At 34.5% G+C, this 22,007-nt stretch overlaps 1 long non-coding RNA gene across 3 annotated transcripts in view; it reads left to right on the top strand.

Annotated features, from left to right (window-relative positions):
* The window catches only part of LOC125920807 (uncharacterized), a 329,534-nt gene extending 315,304 nt beyond the window's left edge, over positions 1 to 14,230 (top strand). For all 3 annotated transcript variants that reach the window (XR_007457205.1, XR_007457203.1, XR_007457204.1), the window contains one exon: positions 13,070 to 14,230. This is a non-coding gene — a long non-coding RNA (uncharacterized LOC125920807). The remainder of the gene's footprint in view (positions 1 to 13,069) is intronic.
* Positions 14,231 to 22,007: the final 7,777 nt, after the last annotated feature.

Below are 22,007 nucleotides of genomic sequence, written 5' to 3'. Positions count from 1 at the left end.
TGTTCTATATCCTACAGAAGCCACACTGTTTCTTTTTGCCTTTCTATCTTTTACTTTTTTTTTTCAACTTCTGATCTAAATAAATTCGAATGTTTCAAGTCATTTGCTCATACAGTTTCCTCTTTTAAAGATTCTCAGGGCATGCAAAAGGAAGCATTATTTCTCACTGAAATTATGAAGAAATGTAAACAAAACATGATAGTTATCCAATTTTCTACTTTGTCCCAAGCTCCACATTTTAACAGTTAAACTTGTGTTTGTATCGCTTGATACCCTGAGCAGGGGAAATATAGATGGAAAGACAGTGATGAGGAATTCCTAAATGGGAGCAGTTAGCAGCTTTGAAATGTAGAAGATGTTCAAGAAGAGAAGGAAATGAAACTGAATCATGAGACGGTAGATGATTCCAGAAAAGTTATTTTGCTGAGAGGGCAGCAAACTATAGCCCACGGGCTAAATCCAGGACCTGTTTTTGTAGGCTATTTGCTAAGAATGATTTTTATATTTATGCGTGTTTGAAAAAGCAGGCAAACACATTTTGTATGTGAAAATTGATGAATTAAAACTTTGTTGCCCATAAATAAAGTTTATTGGAACACTGCCACACTCTTTCATTTATGCATCGTCTAGGACTATTTTCATACGGCATTTAGCGGGAGGAGTAATTGCAACAAAGAGCATATGACCAGCAGCACCTAAAACATTTCTTACCCAGCCCTTTACAGAAGAGTCTGTCATCCCCCTGATTGAGAACATTTCCCCAAGCTAATTTTTCCTAGCCAATCAAATCACTGTTCATTGACTAGCACTCTGGGATTTCAAGTCTAAACAAACCAATAAGCAACTAGGACATTCAGATCTTTCCAGGAGAGTTTTCTTTACAGTAACACAAAGAGCAGTGCACACCACCAGTAAAAGCAGTTGCCTTGGTGTATTTGTTACTTAAAAACCAAAAAAAAGATATATCATGTGTAGTTTACCCAGTTCTCTCCAGTGATAACACCTTAAAAACTATAGTGTAATATCACAACTTAGATACTGACATGGATCCATTCAAGATCCAGAATATTTCCATCATCATAAGGATTCTTCATGTTGACCCCCTTTTTTTATCAGACAACCTAGATTTTATTTTTTTTCAATATATGAAGTTTATTGTCATATTGGTTTCCATACAACACCCAGTGCTCATCCCAAAAGGTGCCCTCCTCAATACCCATCACCCCCCCTCCCCTCCCCCCCACCCCCCATCAACCCTCAGTTTTTTCTCAGTTTTTAAGAGTCTCTTATGCTTTGGCTCTCTCCGACTCTAACCTCTTTTTCTTTTTTCCTTCCCCTGACCACACCCACTTCTGTCTTGTGCCTGACCCCGCCTTAACAACCCTTAAACACTAATCCATTTTCATTTCGATAATTTTATCATTTCAAGAATTTAGAATGTAGTCATGTAGAATATAACCTTTGGGGGTTGGCTTTTTTGCACTCAGCATAATTTCTCTTGAAATCATCCAGGTTGTTGACTATATCAATACTTGGCTCCTCTTTACTGCTGAGTAGTATCCCATCCCATGGATGTACCATAGTTTGTTCGACAGCTTGTCAGTGTGAGGGCATCTGGGTTGTTTCCAGTTTGGAGCTCTTGTGAAAAGAGTTGTAAATATTTGTGTGCAGGTTTTTGCATGAATATACATTTTCATTTCTTTGGGATAGGTGCCCAAGAGCCAAATTACTGGGTCGTATGGTAAGCATATGTCTACTTTTTAAAAGAAAATGACCAACTGTGTTCCAGAGTTGCTGTACCATTTTACACTCTCATCAACAGTAATATCAGTGACCCAATATCCTCACCAACGTTGGTGTGGTCACTATTTTGCTTTTTGTTTTTGCTCTTCTAATAGGAGTGTAGTGATATCTCATGGTTTTAATTTGCATTTACCTGATGGCTACTGATGTTCAGCATCTTCCAGTGTGCTTCTTTGCCATCTGTATATGCTCTTGGATGCAATGTCTTTTTTTTTTATCTTTTTCCCATTTTCTCCATTTGGATTATTTGAATTTTTTTTTTTTTTTTTTTTTTCTGTTGAGATGTGAGAGTACTTTGCATTATCTAGATACTTTGCATTGTCTAGATACTGGTCCTTTCAAATGTGGTCTGAAAATATTTTCTTCCAATCGGTAACTGGTCTTTTTATCTATCTATTATCTATCTACTTAATTTTATTAATAGAATTTACTATAGAGCAAAGTTTTTTTTTAATTTTTACAAAGACCAGTGTATTAGGTTTTATGGATTGTGATTTTGGTGTCAATTCTGGGAACATTTTAGCTAGCCTCAGATCCCAAAAATTTTGTTCTAGGTTATTAATGAAAAGTTCTATGCTTGACATTTAAGTCTGCAACCCATTCTGAGTTAATTTTTTTATAAGATGTATAAATTTTGTATAGATGTAAGTCAAAGCTCTCTCTCTCTCTCTCTCTCCCTCTTCTTCTCCTTCTCCCTCTCCCTCTCTCCCTATTTTTGTGCTTGTGGATGATCAATTACTCCAATACCATTTGTTGAAAAAACTACCTTTCCTCCATTGTATTGGTTTTGTGTCATTATTAAAAGTCAGTTGGGCATATATGTGTGGGTCTATTTCTAAATTCCATGTTTTGTTTCATTGACCTGCCTATACGTCTGCCAATACCACACAGTCTTGATTACAATCAAATAGTAATCTATTGTTGTATTTACTATAATAATATCCTATTATATAGATATATAATATTAATGTAATATTAGTATATTAAATGATATACTGTTGTAAAATAAGTCTTGAAATTAGACAATTCATCCCAACATATTTTTTAACAAAATTGGTTTAGCTATGCTAGTTTCTTCTATGTGAAGTTTAGAATAATTTTATATATATCTACAAAAAGTTTCTCTGAATTTTGTTGAGAATTTTGTTAAACCTTTGTATCTATTTGGGAAGAATTGACATCTTTAATATGCTGAGACTTGGCAGTCCATGAATATGATATGTCTTTCCAGGTCTCTTGGGTTTCTTTCTTTTTTTCTTTAAGTTCTTTTTTTTTTTTTTTTTTTTTTTTTGTGACATAGCCATAGGCATGTGAGAATATGAGCAGCTGAAGGGAAGAGAAAGAGGGAGAGAGAGAATCCCAAGCAGACTCTGTGCTGTCAGTGCAGAACCCATGGGGGCTTGATCTCACAAACCATGAGATCATGACCTGAGCCGAAATCAAGAATTGGTTACTTAACCAACTGAGCCATGCAGGCGCCCCAGATCTCTCAGGTGTCTTCCATCAGCATTTTATAGTTTTCAGCATACAAGTTCTGTACATTTTGTTAGATCTATACCCAAGTATTTAAATTTTGAGCGATTTTAATAATGCTGTGTTTATATTTCTACATTTTATTTCCTTTTTATTTTATTTTCTTTTTGCCTTATTTACACCAGCTAGATTAGAACTCAAAGCACTAAATCGAACAGATGGTAATAGTGAACATCCTTGCTTTATTGATGATCTTGGGGGATAGCATTTAGTTTTTCACCATGAAGTAGAATACTAACTATAGTGGGGTTTTTTTATATAGGAGATCTTTGTCAGATTGAGGAAGTTTCCCTCTATTCCTGGTTGTCGGAGAGTTTCAATCATGAATGGGTGCTGAATTTTTCTGCATCTATTTGTATCATCATGTTATTTTTCTTCTTTAGCCATTAATATGGTGAATATGTTGTTTGATTTCAGAATATTGGAACAGATTTACATCTGTGGAATAACCTTCAAGTGGCCATGGTATATAATTCTTTTTACATATTGCTGAGTTGTATTTGCTAGTATAGTATGAAGGATTTTAAGTCTATGTTTGTTAGGGATATTGGTCTATGTGTTTCTCTTTTTCTACTATGTTGGCTGGGTTTAGTATCAGGATGACATTAGAGTCATAAAATAAATTGGAAATTTTCCCCTCTTGGATTTTTTAAAAACAATTGTATTGAATATGTGTTAAATCATCTTTAAATATTGGTTAGAATTATCCAACAAAACCATCTGGGCCTGGAGTTTTCTTTTTGAGACAAGTTTTAAATTATAAATTCGATTTCCTTAATAGTTAAATGGTTATTCATATTGGGTGAGTTGGTGGTAATTTGTATCTTTGAAGAATTGGTCCACTTCATCTGAGTCATCTAAGTTCTGTGTTTAGTGTTTGTAGTTTTCCAGTATTGTCTTTACGTGTCTGTAGTGATATACCAGTTTCATTCCTGATTGGCAATTTGTGTCTTCTCTCTTTTTTATTTGTCAGGAATCCTGGAGCCTTGCCAAGAAGTTTATTGATCTTTTCAAAGAACCAACTCATAGCCTCACTGATTTTCTCTATTGTTTTTCTATTTTTAATTTCGTTTATTTGTGCTCTTATCCTTATCCTTAGTAGTACTGGTGGTAGTAGTAGTAGTATTTTGCCTTAGATTGATTTTACTCTTCTTGTTCTTGGTTGTTGAGGTTGGAGTTTGGATTATTCATTTGAGACTTTTCTCTTCTAATGTATGCAATTAGTGCTATCAATTTCCCTCTGAGCACTGCTATAGCTGTGTCCTGCAAGTTTTACTATGTTCTATTTTCATTTTCATTTACTCCAGTGTTTTTTTTCCTTGAGACTTCCTCTTTGACCTACGGATTATTTAGAAGTGTGTTGATTAGTTTCCAAGTGTTTAGAGATTTTCCTATTATCTGTCTACTACTGTTTTCTGGTTTGATTCTATTTTGGTCAGAAAACATTGTATGATTTCACTTGTTTTTAATTTGTTGATAATTACTTTATGGACCAGGATATGGCCTATGTTGGAATATATTTATGGGCACTTGAAAAGAACGTGTATTCCTCTTTTGTTGGGTGTACATTCTAGAAATATCGTTTAGATCCTGTTTGTTGATGATATTAAGTTCCTATATGCTTGCTAATTCTCTGTCAGTTCTGTCCATTGTTGAGAGGTACGTTGAGTTTACAGTTGTAATGATGGATTTGTCTATTTTTCTTTCTATTTTACCACTTTTACTCCACATATTTTGTAGCTCTTTTGTGTATGTGCATTCAAGATTGTTATGTTGTTTTGTTGGATATTCTTTGTTATCATTTTATGATGTTTATTTCTGTCTCTGGTAATTTTTTATTGAAGTTCTTTTACTTGATATTAATGTTGCTACTCCTGCTTTATTAAATTAATGTTTGCATAAAACAGATATAATATATCTATGTATAGGTATAACATATAACATAAACACATAACACACATACATGTTTTACCATGTTTTTACTTTCAACCTGTGTATATCATTGTATTTGAATTGAGTTCCTTTTGGACAGTATATAATTCAGCCATCTTTTTAAAAATCCACTAAGCATATCTCTGCCACTTAATTGGCATATTCAGACAATTTACATTCAATTTAATTTTTGATATGTTATAGCGTAAGCACACCAGTTTCTTCTTTGTTTTTTTCTTCTTTGTTTCTCATATCTCCTGTCTTCCTGTGGGTTTTTGAAACAATTTTTAGAATTTTTAGAATTTTGACTTACCTAGTATTTTTCAGTGTATTTCTTTATGTAGTTTTTAGAGAGGCTGTTTTATGTATTAGATCATATATACATAACTTATCACAGTGTACAATGGGTGTATATTTTACTAGTCCTAGTGAAATCAGAAACCTTACCTCCCTTTTTGTACTTGTGTCCATACCCATTTATAATTGTCTTAAATATTTCCTCTACATACACTTAGAACCACATTAGACATTGTTAAATTTTTGTTTCCACAAATTATTATAATTGTGGAATATATTCTAAATTATTCAAACATAATTTAGAAAACCTCAGAGAATGAAAGTCTATTGTTTTTACTCATAAATTTGTTATTGAATTCTTTATTCCTTTCTAAAAGTCCAAGGTTCTTTTATCATCTCCTTTCTATTTAGACAACTTCCTTTGCTATTATTTTAATGTGGGTCTACTGTTGAAAAATTATATTATTTTTCCTTCATCTGATAATGTCCTGATTTCCTCTTCATTCCTAAAAGATATTTTCCATGGATATAGGGTTCTGGACTGACAGCTCTTTTTCTCAGCCTTTAAAAATATTGTATCCCTTCCTCTGGCCTCCATGGTTTCTGATGAGAAATTTACTTGTCAGAATTGTTTTTCCTCTGAAGGTAAGGTTATGTTTTTCTCTTGCTGCTTTCAAGATTTTTTCTTTGTCTTTAGTTTTCAGAAGTTTGACTATGATATGTTTTGGTGTGGATTTCTTTGCTTTTTTCCTTGCTTGTGGTGTGTTCATACTCTTAAATCTGCATGCCTTTTGCTAACTTTTGGGAGTTTTGGGCCATTTTTAGCATATTTTATGCCTTACCCTCTTTCTCTTTTTGGGACTCCAATGGCACAAATGTTTTATCTTTTAGTATAGTTCCACAGTTTCCTAAGTCTCTGTTTACTTTTTTAAAGTATATTTTCTCTGTCTGGTTCAGATTGGATAATTTTTATTGTTCTTTCTTCTTATTCACTGGTTCTTTCCTTTGCTCCCTGCATTTTTTTTTTATTTATCGTAGTTACCATGTTTTTCAGTTCTAAAATTCCCATCTGGTTATTCTAGAAAGCTTCTATGTCTTTGCTAACACTTTTAATTTTTTTTGTTGTTCCAGCCATGTTCATAATTTCTCACTGAAGCATTTTCATGATGGCTACTTTAAAATCTTTGTGAGATAATTCTAATATCTCTATTATCTTGGTGTTCACAAGTATTGATGTCTTTTTACATTTAGTTTGAGATGTTTCTTTTTTTTAATGTTTATTTATTTTTGAGGGAGAGAGAGACAGAGACAGAAACAGGGCACGAGGCGGGGAGGGGCAGAGAGAGAGAGGGAGACACAGAATCCAAAGCAGACTCCAGGCTCTGAGCTGTCAGCACAGAGTCTGATGCAGGGCTTGAACTCACGAACCGTGGGGTCATGACCTGAGCTGAAGTTGGATGCTTAACCAACTGAGCCACCCAGGCGCCCCCCCTTTTTTTTTTAATTTTTTTAATGTTTATTTAGAGATGTTTCTGCTTCATTGTATGACAGATTATTTTCAGTTTTATATTATTATTTAATTATAATATTACTATTATTTAAACTTTTGATTTTAGCTAGATTCCTCTGACACTACTCCAGCAGAGAAAGGGGGTACACTTGTCATTGCAGGTATAGACGGAAGTCCAAGTCTCTCCCTCCTGGCTAGCATTGACTCCTGAGTGGGAGGGCTCTGTGTTACTGCTGGGTGGTGGTGAGCGTTCCTATTCCCCACTAGGCATCCATTGATACTTTATTAGCTAGGAGTAATGGGAGTGCTTTGTTACTGCTCCCATGATGGCCTTTGCTGGTACCTTACAGGTTGGGGAATTGTAGGGTTGGGCAGTTTCTAATGTCCCAACTCTCCACTTGGCCTTCTCTGTCCAACACAACCTTAGTAGGGAGAGAGAAGAGTGCCTCATTATTACTGAGTTGCAGTGGAAGTCCAGGATCCCTATCTGGAGTCTACTGATGATAATACATCAGGTTAGAGACTTTGTTATCCGCTGACAGGGACAAAAGTCCCAATCCCAATTCCCTACTCAGACTTCCTTACACCACCCTAGGATTGGGGAGAGGAGGTTAGGATGCTTTGTTCTAGCCTAACAAGGGTCAGTAGGAGGCTCCTCATTGGGCCTTTGCAGGTTAGGGATGGCTGCGTGTGTGGTGTCTGACTGGAGCAAAGTGGTATTGTCCCAGTGCTTTCTGTCTTTCTGTGCTGCTGCTTTCTTGGTTCTTTGGCTACAGAGAACAGGCTTTTGTTGGGGGCTTCTCTGGTCTGCACCAGTTGGTGTCTCTGGGTTGTCAGCTTCTTCAGCTTTAAGTTTGGATATTTGAGGCAAAACTAAAATCCAAGGAATTAACCACGGTGTTGTTCCTTGGGTCCTGAGGTCCCTAGCTGTTCTGTCTTCTTCTCTTCATCTTTCAGAGTCTCCTTACATTTGTCTTACGTATGATGTCCAGAGTTTTTTCATTGTACCTAGCAGAAGGATTAGGAAAAACTATCTACTACATCTTCCTGGAAGTGAATTTCACCTGTTTCTTTCTTTTTTTTCTTTTTTTATATATTTTTTTAATTGGGAAGGCAGCATATTCAATTTTCACAGTAGTTTCTTTAAGGAAATTAAACAGAATGATTAAAAACTGACTAATAAATTTTCTATTAAAAAAGAGAAAACTTGAAACAACACATCTCTATCTGTAATGTACTTTTAAATACCCATTTCACTTTTACTTTCCAATTTCTGCTAGTTTGTTTCTTGATTCCTTTATCACCAATAAAGTCTCCTTTAGCATTTATTGAGACACTTACATTTAGAAGTGAGCTTTTCTCACTTGAAAGTTCTCTCTGAATGACTCCCGTATGGGCGGGGGAGGGGGGGGTGGGCAGGTTCATTTGATTCATTGCTATTACCCTGTGCCTGTCACAAGGCCAACCCACATTCTAGTACTTAATAAATACCTGCTGAATAAGTGAATGAGAACTGAAAATCTAAATTTTTCTTTCTGTAAGAGCTTATCTACTTGATTCTTGCTATGCTGAAGCATGAGACATAGGTGTCTGTCGCCCATGCTTGATTTCCACCAGGCACTCCAAGCATGTGCTTAGGGCATTAGCAAAATTTGCCCAGAATTTTGCAACCTAGAAGAAAGCAATTTTAATTTCAGCACATGTGTCAGTTTTTGTTTTATGGTTTAGAATTGTTTGTATTTTGAATTACAAATGGGGAAGATGCCAGAATGGTTCCCGTGTGTGTGTGTGTGTGTGTGCATGTGCGCATGTGTGCACATGTGCATATTCCCTCCTATCATTTCAAAAGAAAGTGACCCAAAGAACATGGCATAAAAAAGACCTAGACTATTTTTAGGGTCTGTTTCCTAGATCCCTGAATCTTTTTTTTTTTTTTTTTGATGATGACGATGATTGATTTTTAGTTAAATCGTGGTTTGATTATCTTTAAACCTTTGCCATGTAATGTGTGTTGTGTGGCTGTATATCCATGGAGGAGGGATAATGTTAGCCCATCGTTTGGTAAAGTCCTGCAAATAATTTTTTTGCAAGCATAATTATACTTTAGATAAAGATCTCCCATTACCGAACCATTTTTTTTAATGGAGGAGAAGAACATGATTCTTTTTAGTACTACTGAGTATGTTTGGTTTAAATACTAATAATGCTTGTTTTCCCGCCTGGCTTTAGATTCTGCTTAAGGAAATGGTGAAAGATTTAATTCACTGTACTTTTGTTAGAAAGTCTGGAAATGTTCCTCCATGGGAACTTTGGTCGCCTGCTAGAATGGAAATTCACTGGGGAGGGGGAACCATTTCATTTTATTGCCTGAGAGGTGTTGATAACATTCCCTACATCTTTCAAAGGCATCTTTCATGCCAAACAGGCAAACTGTAGCTAGCGAAGGAACAGAAAGAGCACTACTTACATGAGTCATTCTCAGCAAACCAGCACAGCAGCTGTGCTAGGTACTGATGAGGATTACCACAGAACCCAGTTGCAAGGTTTTGTGTGGTTGAAGAGACAACTAGCTCTCTCTGGGGACCACTTTGAAGGAGATTGAAGCAATAATGCATCCCTACTGTTGCTAGTGGATTTTGTGGCCATGTAGTACAAAATGTGTGCCAGATAAAATCAGAAAGTAATAGAAAGCAAGAAGAATCACACAGATTTTAAATCTTAATGTGAGAGACTAAAACAAATGTCCTGAGCTTGTTGCATGTATTAGTAAGGAGTAGGAGACAGAGGATGGGATGCCTTTAACTCAGAACACTTGCAGGGCTTCCGTCTTTTCATTTGAGAACCATTTGGGTGTGTTGTGAAATAAAGTTGCAGAGTAGGCATGTTCAGACCTTTATTTGCTACAGTTAGTAGGAAAGACTCCCCCCCCCCCCCCACCACCTTAAATAAAAGAAGCCAGAGTTTTCTGTGCAAACTGAAACAGGCGTTGCAAGAATCAGATTCACTTTGGACGAGTCTTCACATTCCAAGTCCTCGTTGCATCAGGCAGCACAATTCCATCTCTGGTTGATGGGCAGAAAAAGTGGGCAGCTTGCCAGGTAGACGTTTCCATGACTCCCAGCCCCCAAAGGTGATGCGTTTTTCAGCTAATTCAATGAAGAGTGGGCTGAACTTTGGGTCTAAACGAGACAATAGCTGCCTTCGCAGTATCAGCAGAATGGTTTGATGGGAATGCACTCTACATTTGGCAGAGAATCATGTGACCTTACGACTGAGATTTTGTGATGGTGCCAACGGAGACTTGGAAAGCAGCAACCGTCCTGACTTTTTTCTTCTTTTCTAGCATGGCTCAGAAAATGGTGGATCTTAATACTTGACTTTAGCCAGACTCAGCAAGCGACTGAGCTTTGAAGCACAACTTCGCCTTTATTCTGGGTTTTTGGCAGGCCACCAGGAGGCTGTCCCTTTCACGCCTGATAAATTCTGATGCTTATCTCTAAATAGGAAAAAAAAAAGAAAGAAAAATATAAACAGAATATTGAGGCATAACAAGTGAATCTTAAAATTGTATGTGCTTTTTGTTTTTTGGCTTTTCTTACTGCTGATTTTTTTTAATGTTAATACCCTTTCTGCTTGCTGAAGAATCCAAGTACTTTTTTTTTTTTTTTTTTTTTTTTTTTGGTTTATAATGAACAGGCATTTGAACAGGGCAAACAGGACGGCCGCAGCAGTGAGCATGAGATCATTGCAGCAGAGTAGCAAACTGGCACCCTGCCTTCTCACCCTTTTGGTTCAGGAGACAAACGTGTGCAATCCTCATTTCTAAAGTCAGCTCAGCCTGGAAGGATTCCTGGTCTCTCCCACCTTCTACCATTCTGCTGCCAGGGACAGCAAGGATTGGTGCAGCTTCTGCGCAGTGCTTTGTGCCTGGAATACCGAGAAGGAAGAAAAAGAAGACAAGCACCCTGGTCCTTTTTTTCCAAGAAATAACAGGAGCCCTGAAGAAAAAAAAATCTGAGTTTGTCCTACTTCATGCAACAGTGCTGAAAAAAAATGAGACGCTCCTGCTCAAAAACAAAAACAAAAACAAACAAACAAAAATCCAAACCAAAACAAACCAAAAAAAAGCAAACATTGGCTTGTATACCTACAGAGACATCGGGCTTTGTAAAGCAGCTTTGTAAGGCAACATAACCAAATGAGCCTTCCTTATTTTTATTATTTCAAAAAATATGGCATAATTAGCAATATATTGCACTTGGTGAAATCGCACCTTTCATATCAGGTATAACTTTTTTTGTTGTTTCTTTTTAAGCCTACTCTTATATAAAAGGGGAACCTTGAACTTTCAATGTACTCTTATTTAGCTCATCACCCACTTTACTCTTATTAACTTTTTCCTTTTGCTGTCTTGCTCTAATCCTGATTAGAATAGAAACTTAAGTAAAAATAGAAAAATGTCTATGGAAAGGACGGTACATGTTTTTACTTTTGTTATACATCGAAGTTTGGAAAGACATTAATATGTTATCTATGCTTTTCATGTACAGTATTAGTTTTTGCTATCTAAGAAAAGTGAGCGTTTAGTCCTAGCTGTTTAAAGAAACTAAAGCTTTCGTTTGCTGTGACTCATAATTTGAAATGTGGAAGAAGAAACTTTTTGAACTTCTAAAAAAAAAAGGGTCATATTAGAAGATACATTAAACTACTGACAAATAAAATTAGTTTGGGGGAAGTTCTATTTAAACTATTTACCAGGATTTCAGTATAACCGAAATAGAGACGTAAAGATCATGTTCTCAGTTGCTAAGTAAAAAAGAAGCTTGTTTCACAATAATACTCTCTTTTAAAATATATTTTAAAAGAAGCATTTGTCTTAGGGCAGTTCCAGAGAGCGCTGGAAATATCCATTAAGTATTTTAGTGGAAAAAGTACATACAAACTTGTTTTAAGTTTAAAGCAATGATTGGCTCAGTAGATAAATGCATTGCATTCTAATTATTTTGTCTATTTGTACAAGTAAATTGCTAAGCAATTTAAGCATTTCATAACAAAACCCAGTTTTGCCTGGTTCAGTGGGAAAGGATTAGCAGATGTATTCCACCTATTTTAATTTTGATTAAAACTGTTTCTAAACATGTTCAAAAATTGCTAAAAAGAGAAAGTGCTTCTTAAAAATACAGCGTATATGAATGAAGACTATGATTTGCATATTAAGAATTGGTGCTATAATATTTTCCACGAAAAGAATAAACTTTAAGCAAACTGTTGTGCTTTTAAAATCATATTTTATCATATTGAAAATATGTAGGGTAAACAAAGAGAAAATATTATAGAACTGATGCATTCTACCTTCTTTTTTGTTATTCCATGAAGAATTATGGGAAATTGCAATTACCCTATATACTGATAATATTCAAATAAAACGTTTTATTAAGTTTATCGGTTATTGTTCACTAATTATTTAAAAAATAGCCCTTGCTCCTTCATGCTGCCTCAGCTAATGGAGCATCAACTTTCACAGGCTTAATTAACATTTATAAACCTGTTTTCATGTTTCAAGATCCTTTAGTTGAAAAACATTATTTTAAATGTTATTTTTAGGAGCCATTAATCTCTACACTCTTAATTATCTTATTAAGCTCCATGCCAAATCCAAATCTCTTTTCAGCTTTCACTAGTTCATTGTGCAAAACCTAGTCGCTTCTTTAACAGCCATGCCTCCTTTCACTTTCAAAACTGTTACTGTGAAAACAACACCAACCAAAATGAACGCATAAATGCAAACTATGAAACCACATTATATGTCATATGAGTAGCCTTGGGTGGGGCTCTGTGAGTCTTCCAAGCCTTTAAAAAAAAATACTTTAAAAGGTTTTGCCCATTTTGACATTGTGTTTTGTTCTCGACCGTCTACCTTCATTCCCACCATCCAGCCAGATGATTCTCCTAGACAGCAGTTGTCTGATATTTCTCCTTTTGTGGTTGTTTTAGGGAAAAACTTAAAATGGATATGAGAAGTGAAGAAAGTGATCATAGGAGAAAATCATCTCAGGTAAAAACAAAAAGCAAAAGAGCAATTAATATTTAATATTTTTAAAGAAAAAAATAAAACAATTTTGACTGTGTTTAGTGATAAGAATTCGTTTCATATTCTCTATGGCTCTAGCTGTTGGAATTTTCATTGATGGCTTGAGAATTTATACTGTTACCTACCTTTGTGAAAAATTTTTGTCTGAGTTTGTGATCAGTGTGCAGTTTGAGTCCCTTTGAATTCTGTATCTATATACCCATTCATGTAGCTATACATCCATTCATAGAACGGTTGAATAGAAAGTAATTTAGAAAAAGAAAATATATATTTTTTTCATTTGTCATACCATATAAAAGGAAGTGAAATCTGGGGGGAGGGAATAAAGTTGTGCTGTTTTCAAAAAATGATCTACTAAGATAATGAAACCAAAATATACATTCTTATAGTTATGATAAAACCCAAAACAAATGTTGCTTTTTATTTCACATCTAAATTTATTAATATATGTTGAGACATTTTTACTATAATTAAATGCATGATTGTTGATTTTTTACTGTGGTTTTTAATAAAGTATGGCAATAATTAGAAAACAAATAATGGCAAAAATTATGTAGACCAAATCATCTATTTAAAGTTTAAAAAACACATTTCATTTATTTCAAAACATGCAAAAACACTAAGTAATTTTTATGTAGTGTTACTATTTTTCACAATGAAGATATAATTTAGAAATGCTAACTATTGTGGATATGAGTGATACGATTAATGATTGTACAACTTACAATTTTGTTGCTGTTGAGCTTAAAATCTTTAAAAAAACGTGAGTGTGGCTGGCTTTAGGTTTATTCTTTGTGTCTTTGCTTATTGTCTGGTGGTTTAAAATTTTTTTAGTGACGATTTATTTTTTCCCAACCTGTTGACCAGGTAAGAGTTGTATGTAGCTATATAGTATGTTTAAGAATATCTTTTTTTGAAAAATAAATTTAAGTATATTGTGTTGAAGAGGCAAGATATATTCTCTTTTATGCAATAGATCTGGAGTATAAATTTTAGTAGTAGTAACATTGCTAGTAGTAATAATGCTTGTTAGTATGCCATTAATTTTGGTTTTCTGATAATAGTTTATCCAAATATAGTTCATTTCAGTTTTATTCCAACTATAGACACATATGTATACATTTAATACTTTTCAATAACTTCCTGCATTCTCTGCCTAGTCAACAGAATCTTACTTGTTTTATGAGAAAGTTATAATGTTACCCATTCCTTAAAACCACTAACCGAGGTTTTATAAAAGAGTTAAAACAAGCAGAGTCTGACTCTTACACAATTAGCTTAATAGTTAATTTGGTCTTAATTATAGGCTGGTAGTACTACATTCATGCCTCACAATTACATAATTCATACATGCATGTATATATCCTTTTTTTTCTTTTAAAACTCGTCATTAATTAGAACAGTCCAAATACAAAATATTCACTATTAAAACAAAAGTTATCTGTGAAAAATATTTCAATATACTAGTCTTTAAATTCTCATGTATAGAAACCTGTATTTAGTGTAGGATATTTATGAAGGCCTTTAACTGGGAATATGTATACTAAAAGCATTTTAGCATTTAAAATATTTATACTAAAAGATCGATATGATTATTTTCATTTAATTTCATCAGATATTTACAACAAATTCTGCATTAATAGGGAGCCCAAGTGAGATGTTGCCCATTGGCATAAACCCGTAGATCCGATCTTGTGGTGAAGTGGACTGCACAAGCTCGCTTCTATGGGTCTTTGTCAGTGTGGTAATCTAACAAAATGTTATAGACAAATGCCGTTAAATAAATTTTAGTCAAGCTCCTGTTAAATTTCAGTTGATTACTTTTGAAGAATTTATATTTTTCTTTGTTTCTCATGTATATATTAACCCTCATCTGTCTTTAGAGGCAGGCTTCAATTGTTGAACACTAGGAAGGGTTTATAACATAGCCATTTAAGTTTGAATCCAAGTATAGTAAATTACTTAAGAAACTTGAATCTTTATAGCAGGGTTTGAAACATGGTCTGAATAGATCCTGTTCAGATACTTAAGTTCACATTATAGTGGTTAGTATACCTCATCGACTTCAATAAGGAAATTAAAGGTTATAACTGGGATTTATGTATTACTATTGAGCTGTTTTCTCTTGAAAAATGAAGTTGAATGCTATTTCTTTTTAATATTATTAATTACTGGGAGAACTATGCCAGGAGAGATGTCAGAGGACATTTTGTATGACCTGTGCTGGAAATCCAAGAGGTTAGGATAGTCCTAGGAGACACATATTAAGTTCATTGGTGAAATGTTAGCGTATTATATCTACATCCTTGCCAAGCCCTTAGGTGTATGGCCGCCATATTTGGAGGAGCTGACTGAAGATATGATAAGGAGTTTGAAGCAACATTGGAAGCTGTGTGCATCCGGGTTGAGGTAGTAGGTTGTATGGTTTAGAGTTACACCCTGGGAGTTAACTGTACAACCTTCTAGCTTTCCTTGGAGCACACTTGAGCCATCGAGGAATCCTTCACCACTTTAATCTGATCAAGCCAATTTCTGTGCAAGAAGGTAATGTGTCATGAGTATTTTGGATAATTAATTTGAGGCTTTATTACATTAAAATGATCTTTTCATCCCTAAATACTAGATTATTCCATTTGAATCTTCTTATAAAAATTGGCAAGATGATATTTCTAATAGGTTGTTACTTTATGAGCGAACATTTTTAGGAACTGGTGAGCAGTGACTTAAACTGCATTGATATTGCAACTCTTCAGTCACAGATTCACAAAATTTGGCTCTTAATTTTGCAAAGGGATCATTGGTCTCTCTTTCTATTCTATTGGCTACTTAGACACTACAGTAAAACAAAACCAAAAATAAAAAAACAAGTCTGCTGGTATCAATGATCTAATAGCACGTTGTCTGAGTCTTTCTTATGACACATCACTTTCTCCCTTATATTATGGTTATCTATGTGCTTGTTTATTTTTTTCCCAGTATATACTAGACTGTAAGCCCCTTGAGGGCAAAGTCCATGCCTTATTTTTCATTGTATCCCCTACAGTGGTTTACACATAAGATCTAAATATTTATTGGATGAATGAATGGAGTATAAGATCTCACCCTGTGATGAATTTCTACTGAATATTTGAATGAATTACAAAAATAGTCACAAATTTGAGTACTGTGTGTTGGTCCTGAAATTTACTTAAATTTAATTCCCACACTGCTCTGCATCAGTTAATATACTTGCTTTTTTTTTTTTTTTTTACTGTGTTGAGTGTGCCCATTCATCCTAGACATACAATTTAAAATTTAGAATTACTCTTTCCCTGGAATAAAAATAGAGCAGATTCATTTTTATTAATAATTTCATTATAGTTTATAACCCTAAATTTAGATTGTGCGTATTTCGTTTGCATTTTTAAATTCCTTGATTTCTAGATAAATAGTTTTTCTTTCAGCATCAATTTTACAAATCAGCTTTTTGTGTTTTGTATACTTCCCTTGTATCCTACCTTTTATTTTTGTACAGCTACATCTGTTGAATAAACCAGAAACAGCAATATAATAAGTATGGAAGAAATTAATAATAAGTATATGAAGTATAATAGATTAGATCACACTTTTGTTTGAAGGGAAGGTACCTGTAATATTCTGTCTGTACAAAGCAAATGAGTCTCTTTGGAGTCCATTAAACTGTCATAAATTTTAGTGGCAATTAATGGTGTAACTTATATAGAGAAACTAGTTTATATAGATCATCTTTCAGTCACAGAATTAAATAGTTGTAGATATTGGAACCTTAAACTCTATGTATGAAACATTGAATACATTAGAAAAGATTTTTAGATATAAATATGTTAAGAACCCTAAGATACTGGCAATGTGGTGATAAGCTTCCTATAGAACACTCTGGCATCCAGAATATCTCAGAATCTAGAATTTGCCAACAGTGGTGAAGAAGGAACTTTTGAATCACCAAAGGAAGAACACATGAGCCTTAGAAAGCTGAATACCAATAATTTCAAGCAAAGTTATTTGAGTAGTACGCAGAGGTTAAATACTAGTATTCTTAAGGCTCCTGGATGGCTCAGTAGGTTGAGCATCTGACTCTTGATTTCAGCGCAGGTCATGATCCCAGGGTTGTGAGATTGAGCCCCACTCAGCATGGAGCCTGCTTAAGATTCTCTCCCTCTCCCTTTGCCCCTCTCCCCACCCCCCAAATAAATAAATAAATACTAGTAGTTGCTAAGAAGGAAGAGTCTTTTTAAGGACCAATCAAAAGATAGTGAGCAAGAGGCAGGAGACATAGACAAGAGAGTGAGAAAGAGACAGAGGAAATGAAGAGATGAGAAGGAAAGTACTCCTACCAAAGAAAAACAACGTTGTGCCTAATGGTAGCAGTTCTACACAAAAGTGTAAGAAGTAGACAACTGAGTGGTAAACAATTACATCTTTGTAAATAGTGTAGCCCTTGAGAGCCTGGAGTTCCTTTTGCACACACACGTGTGTGTGTGTGTGTGTGTGTGTGTGTGTGTGTGTGTGTGTGTATCCCAACACTCTTGTGTATAGCTTTGAAGACCAAGTCAGCATCTTTGACGGGCCAAATAGAATACTATTGCCCAGAAATGCCTGTTTCCACGTGTTGCAACAGAGTTAAGTGTATCACAGAAGTCAACTGTGGTGTACAGTGATAATCTTCTGAAAATACCATGTCAAATGCATAGAATTGTGGTCTCTTATCTACCTTATCTAAAGTGAACTGTTATCATGAGAGAATAGTTTAAAACTTACAATGACATAGCTGTGATCAAAAGTGTTAGTCATACAGAAGTCATAATAATTCTGAAAGGCAGAGGATATGATTAGCATAAATGAAGAAAATAAAAACTCTTCTTTAGGGTGAGAATACTACATGGGGATGCTTTCACTAGTGATTAATTATGAATTTGCTCTTCCAACTATGGAGGTTATTTATCTTACTTTAGTTTTATAAAAAAATTATGGATGACAAATACACAGATTGATAAGATTATTTCAAAGAAGCCAAGATTCAGGACCACTGCTGGTATCAAATATCTAGGAATAGTTCAATTATGCCCAATAAACCATGGGGAAATATTGTACATTTAGAGAGTTAGAATTCAGTGAGGGAACAACTGTGTAGATTGAATAATTCCTGTAAGAATTTGAAGTGGTCAAGTTTTACTATGTAGCAAGATTTCCATATTTAGTAACAAAAGAAGTATGAAAATTCAGGAAACCATTAAATATCGGCAAATTTCACTTAACCACTGTCACTCTTGATATTTTGAGACTTTTTGTTCAGAGTAGCTGATTTTGTTTAGATGCTTTGTGGAATGAGGCAGGAGGAGTTGGAACTGGAAGCATGGAATCAGGGAGGGAGAAAGGAAGGAAAAGGAAAACCAACTGCAAATCAGTCAATTGGACCATGCTAGAAAAGTCTAATTTAGTTTATAACACCAGTTCATGTTAATACTCTTATATTACTTGTTATTATTAGTTCAGTGAACTATGAGGGAATCAGATAAATTACTTGGCAGTTGAACTGAGCCTTTTTGAAAACAATCCAGAAGTCCATGAACTATGCTATTAGAATAAATGAGTCTCTTTCTGTAAATAATTATTCTGTTTCTCTTATTCCCTATTATCAAGTGCTGACTCATGAGCATAGGTGATTCCCTAAGATTCCCCAAAAGATGTGATACGAAATTCTGCCACCCTGAACCTTACTTTGTACCCATGCCTGGATTCTCTTCCACAGAATGTAGGAATAATTCTTGAAGTCACTAATTATATCCTCTGCCTTTCAGAATTATTATGACTTCTGCATGACTCACATTGATCTTGGGGAGCACTGATACCTCCCTAAAAGACCTGTAAGGATTGCCTATGAAAGACCATGAGGTGAAGGATCTGACATACCGAGAGAGCATTCTTCTCTTACTTGTTTACTAATTGCTACCATCCACTACTATTTCCAAACAAACCTGCTCCATGTTAACATCATGTTCTTCAAGATTAGTGGATATCACTTCTTCATCCCCAAGTCCTTACTCTTTCTCTAAGGACTTTCTCAATTTCAAATTCTGATAGCCATTGAAACTTTTTTTTCCTACAGAGCTTTTTCTAACTTCCATTGGCAGTAAGTCCAAGTGTCCAAGGGGACTGTGACTTACTAGCACTGTATATACTTGTTTTTGAATTGTTGGATTGGGTTGAACTGTAGATCATTTATAGGCAATGGTGAGAAACTATACACACCTTAAAATAAACTATGCTTCAGCAGTAAAGTCCTATGTTATCTGAGATATTTCTAGACTCTTCAGAATATATCAGTATGGGATAAGGGGTTTTTTTTAAACACAGTCTATGACGTCCAGTTAAGCCTGTGATATACGATTTGAAGGTGATTTATGAAATTAGTTACTCTCTATTATTTATACTAAACCTAAGCCCCTTGTGTACAGAAATAGCTGTCTTTTCCAAACTCACAACTCCCTACCCTAGTGCTCTGCATACATGATGAAATCTTTGGTGAATGAACAAAACATTTTTAAGTGAAACAAAAACATTATGTGATACATTAGGGTAATTCTATATTTAAGTATACTTCTTCAAGATTTTAAAGTTTAGAATTTAAGAGAAATTAGAAATATCATATTTAACTTTGGAGAAGTCTACTGGAGGGTAGTTCTTGATTTTTAAGTTGGCATTGTCTTGTGTGTGCCTTCATTTGTGACTTCTTTCTACTCCATGTGGAATGTGTGAGTTAAATAAACTACCCATGTCTCTCTCCTGTCTCTGATCCCTCTTAAATCCTATTCTGTTTCTCTTCATTCTGGACTCCTGGAACTCTTACTTGACCCTAATCATATTCAACCTCGTTTTTCCCATTACATTTTGTAGGTTTAGGTATGATCAGTGACGTTAGTTTGTAAGCTGTATAATTCATGCATTACATTTACTTAGTAAGAACTTAAGTAGTACTTGATTGAAATTAAAAATTAAATCTACATTTATAAGTGGTAAGAACCTTAGAGATCAATAACCCATTTTCCAGATAATGAAACTGAATGTTCAATGATTTTTGTCAGAACCAATCCACTAGTAATGGACACAGCCTAAATTTTTATCTAGGTCAATGATCTATGCAAGAAGATGTATTTTATGTATGCTATCAATATATTTTTAGGTAGTATCATTAAACAAATTGTAATTGATTGAAATAAGATGATAAAGTTTTATTTTTAAAAGACTACAAATAACACAATAATTTATCTGCACACTCAAATATGATAGATATAATTAATATCATTTAAAATGAACTCTGTATCCGTTTCATTTTTTCTTTTCAAGTAGAAATGCACTCTTACTATGGAGGCATAGAGAAAATTTTATCTACTTTCTAGTCCACTATGGTAATTCCCCTCCTTCTAGAACCCTTCTCTAGGGGAGAGGAGTATGGCCTAGCAGTTAGTGATATATCCTAAGAAAAAAGGGAAGAAATTGTGAATTGGTTAACCTGTTAGCATTATGTTTCTTGGAAGAATGAAAGTTAATATGAAATGGTAGCCATAACTAAGCTCACCTTCAGAGTTCAATTGCTTGTATCCTCCCCAAGATATACAAGATAGCATTATGTAAAACACTTTTACCAGGGATCATGCACTTGAATAGCTTCAGGGTCTAGGCAATATAGTAAGCCAGACTTGAAGACAAGAGGAAGTAACAGGGACTGTGGTAGACCAAAGATACAGTCACTCTCAAGGTATTTCAAAATGACTTCATCAGTCATTTGGCTCCCAAGGGCAGCCATTTTTCCATCTCCTACATGAAAATATCACACAGTAAAGCAAAATTGCAATAAATCTTCTCCTTTAATAAACCTAGAAACATCTTTTCTTACAGTTGACCTAGATAATTGGGAGTATCTATGATACTCTATGCCGATGCTATTATTTCAAATAGAGATGTCTGATCCATGATAGTCTAAATATTTCCTTGAATTTAATGGACTAATGGAAAATATTTACTGATCAAGCAACAACTATCAATTGCAATATTTGTTTGATGCTGTTTTAATGAAAGAAAGGTAGTAGTAGTGATTGTAGTAGTCCCAGTAGTACTATGTAGTTTTAGGTTTCCCTTTGTCTCTGAATCTCAATGTGCAAAAAAATGAAATCCTTATACTTTTTATTTCCCAAATAATTGATACTGTAAATAGATGGATAGATAACCTTTTGAAGTCAGAAAAAAATCAAAAGGTTAAATAGAGTGAACACAATTAAAGTTCAAGGGTTTTCATCTCCGTATAATATCTTAGATTAGGGCAACTGAGTAGAGCTCAAGAATAAAGTAACTGGTGGTGTTGTTAATTGTATTTTATTGTGTGATAATTAAAAGACCAGTTATGCATACATCTGGAATTAGATCAGGTTCCTGTCCATAAATTTTTCAATATAATTTAATCCAATGAACTTAAATGTGCCAAATAGAAATGACACAACCAATTATGAAAACACTGAGTTTGTAGTAATGAAGAAGACTCATGTTTGCAGTGTTGCTGTGTGTAGTAGAAACCTTCCTATTAAATACAATTAGGATTAGCCGTTGATACCATGAAGATTTTTGAGAAATGGATCTTAAAAACTAACACATACATACAATACACATTTTGTTTAAATTTGAAAGCTTGATTGTATATTTGCCAGTATTTTTACACAAGCCAAGAACTACTCTTGAGTTTGGTTGCTGATTACAGATCTTAGTCATGTTTTTTTTTTGTTTTTTGTTTTTGTAAATCCCTTAATGCATCATCTATGATTTCTAATTTCT

This window comes from Panthera uncia, chromosome C2, assembly GCF_023721935.1.
Source record: "Panthera uncia isolate 11264 chromosome C2, Puncia_PCG_1.0, whole genome shotgun sequence".
Lineage (NCBI taxonomy): Eukaryota > Metazoa > Chordata > Mammalia > Carnivora > Felidae > Panthera > Panthera uncia.
Note: the sequence above shows the minus strand (reverse complement) of the source record. Positions and strands in the feature narration are given on the sequence as shown.